The sequence below is a fragment of the Rhinolophus sinicus genome, linkage group LG15 (genome assembly GCF_036562045.2).
Source record: "Rhinolophus sinicus isolate RSC01 linkage group LG15, ASM3656204v1, whole genome shotgun sequence".
Lineage (NCBI taxonomy): Eukaryota > Metazoa > Chordata > Mammalia > Chiroptera > Rhinolophidae > Rhinolophus > Rhinolophus sinicus.
Window position 1 is genome coordinate 21,320,185 of NC_133764.1, and position 2,942 is coordinate 21,323,126.

The 2,942-nt window shown below is 45.5% G+C and overlaps 1 pseudogene; it reads left to right on the plus strand.

Moving 5' to 3' along the window:
• The first annotated feature begins 409 nt into the window (after positions 1 to 409).
• On the plus strand, positions 410 to 1,802 carry LOC109447811 (mothers against decapentaplegic homolog 2; annotated as a pseudogene).
• Positions 1,803 to 2,942: the final 1,140 nt, after the last annotated feature.

Consider the following 2,942-nt stretch of genomic DNA (forward strand, 5'->3'; position numbering starts at 1 on the left):
TATCCAAGATTCTTTGTGTTGCAAGTTCAAGATTTGGGTGTTGCTACGCTATACCTCACCCCCATCAAACAACCATCCTTAATATGTTTAAAAATGTAGCAGGCAGGGGTATGGACACTCGCCTGAAGGGAGCAGGGGCTGTGGTGGGCCAAGCATCCCTACTGGTTCCTTCTGAAGGGCGGCACTGGCTCGGGGGGCGGGGCGGAAGGCCCGACAGCCAGGACAGTGTTTTCAGTTCTGCCTCCAATCACCCATTCCTCTCTCTCCTCCCAGCCTCTCATCCCATTCGGAAGAGGAAGGAACAAAAGGTCCCAGACCCCTGGCTCTGACAGGGCGGACCGGGAGCCTGGGACCAGGTTAGATAAAGGAGGATGATTTCTCAGTGTGGATTACTGTCTTTGGTAAGAGTATGTCATCCATCTTGCCCTGCACTCCACCAGTTGTGAACAGACTGCTGGGATGGAAGAAATCAGCTGGTAGGTGGATCTGAGGAAGCAGGTGGGGGACAGCAGAATGGACAGCAAGAATGATGTGCGACAGCAGTTTGGTGAAGAAGCGAAAGAAAACAGGATGATTGGGACGAGTTTGAGAAAGCCGTCACCACTCCAAACTGTAATATTAAATGTGTCACCATACCAAGCACTTGCTCTGACATGTGGGGACTGAGTACACTAAATGCGATACATTAGTGGCATACAACAAGCCTTTACAGCTTCTTAGAACAAACCAGGTCTCTTGACGATCGTCTTCCGGTTGGTATCTCATCAAAAAGGATTGGCACACTGTTGATTATGGTGCTGGCCTGACCTTCACAGTCCTCATGAACTCAAAGCAACTGAAAACTGCGAATATGCTTTTAATCTTAAAAACGATGACATACTCGGACGTGTAAACCCTTACTCTACCAGAGAGTTGAGACACTAGTTTTGCCTCTACTATTAATGCTACGGCACACAGGACTTTCCACCTCTGCATGATTGTACCCACTTTACCCCAGAAAACACTAATTTCCCAGGGGGAACTGAGCTACAGAGTAATTACATCCCAGAAACGCCACCTCCTGGGTGTGTCAGCAAAGATGGAGAATCAAGTGATCAACAGTTGAACCAAAGAATGGATACAAGATCTCGGGCAAAACTGTCTCCTACTACTCTTTCCCCTGCTAATTGTAGTTTGGATTTACACCCAGTAGTTACTCAGAACCTTCATTTTGGTGCTCAATAGCATAGTCGGAAGTAAACCAGAGAGTTGGAGAGACCACCTTCCATGCATCACCGCCCTCCCTCCCTGTAGACAGCTTCAGAGATCCATTAAACTCAGAGAGGCTCTGCTTAGGTGTACTCGCGAATGTCAATTGAAATGCTACCGCAGAAATGACAAGAAGACATACAGGAACAGGAGTGCACTTATATTCCGTAGGTAGGGAAGTTTTTGCCGAGTGCCTAAGTGACAGTGCAATCTTTGTGCAGAGCCCCAAATGCAATCAGAGATACAGCTCGCATCCTGCAACAGTTTGTAACGTTCCACCAGCCTGTGCTCTGACGATCTACAACCACCGGGAATTTGCTGCTCCTCTAGCTCAGTCTGTTGTTAACTGGGGTTTTGCAGCTGTGTCCCCACTAGCTAGAACGCGCATCATACGAACGAATTTCGTGAAAGGGGGAGGAGCAGAATACCGAAGGCAGATGGTAACGAGCACTCTTTGCTGGATTGGACTTCATCCGAACGGACCTCTCCTGTGGTTGGACAAGGTATGAACGCAGACGGGATCCCCTTCAGTGCGTTGCTCGAGCATGCCATAAAGCTTTGTCACCAATCGAGTGCCATCAAAAGACTTAATGTAACAACTCTTCTGTCATAGTATTTGTGTGCGGTCTCACAGGCTGTTGACCATCCAAAAACCCAAGCTAGAATATAGCACTCAAGGCCTCATCAACTAAAGCACCTTGTGGAGTCAGTTTCCTATATTAGAACATTAGATGGAAAAATGAGTGTTTAGAAATACTCTCCCAGAGAGGAGGAGATTTTAAAGACTTACTGATGTCTTGCTGGGCATACAACTGAGTGTCCCAAAGGTTTATTAATAACAGCAGTAGTTATGTGTGCAGGTAATGTATCAATGATCCAGTATTACAGTATTGTGTTGTTTATATACATTTTTAGTTTGCACAAAATAACAAGTGTGTGTGTGTGTGTGTGTGTGTGTGTGTGTGTGTGTGTGCTGTTTCTTGATTCAGGCAAGCCTTTATAAAGTTACAGCACCTGTTCTGTTATTCCCACTTCTCCATTATTTTTATGTGTCTTTTAAAATATATAATATATACCAAGATTTTTGAACTATCATTTAGAAGCAGATTTCCCTTGTAGAAAAGTGAATTTTTCTGCCTTTTATCAAAAATAAACTCTCGGGGGAAGAAAGGTAGAGGGAAAAAAACGTATCAGGCTGTGGTGAAAAGAGCAGGTCCTTGGAATTGACTCTTGGCTGTGTTTCTAATAATCTCTGTGCAACTTGGACAAACGATTCACCTCCTCGGAGCCCATTCCCTGGGCTGGAGAAAGCGTGAGTGAAGACAGCCACGCACTGGACAGCGGTAGCATTAGTTATGCAGGGTTTGCCCTGCAGGGTCAACCAAGTTTATTTAAATGAGCGACGATATCAGACAGGTTTTGACAAGAGGATCCAGGGCTCAGTATCCCAGGTACGAATCACAGCCTTTCAATGAAATGGAGCTGATGGGAGGTGTGAATATTGTCGGTGGAAGTAAACACAAGAGTTGTCTCTACTTAGCTGCTATTTGGCACCGAGAAGAATATGAGCATTAATACATGAGCATCTTTCTTCTCCTTTTCCCCTGTACAACTCTTCCTTATTTTTAAAAACTTGGCTCAGAGTCAATTCCTCCAGGAAGTATTACTGCCCATCCTCTCCTCTGCCCCCATTT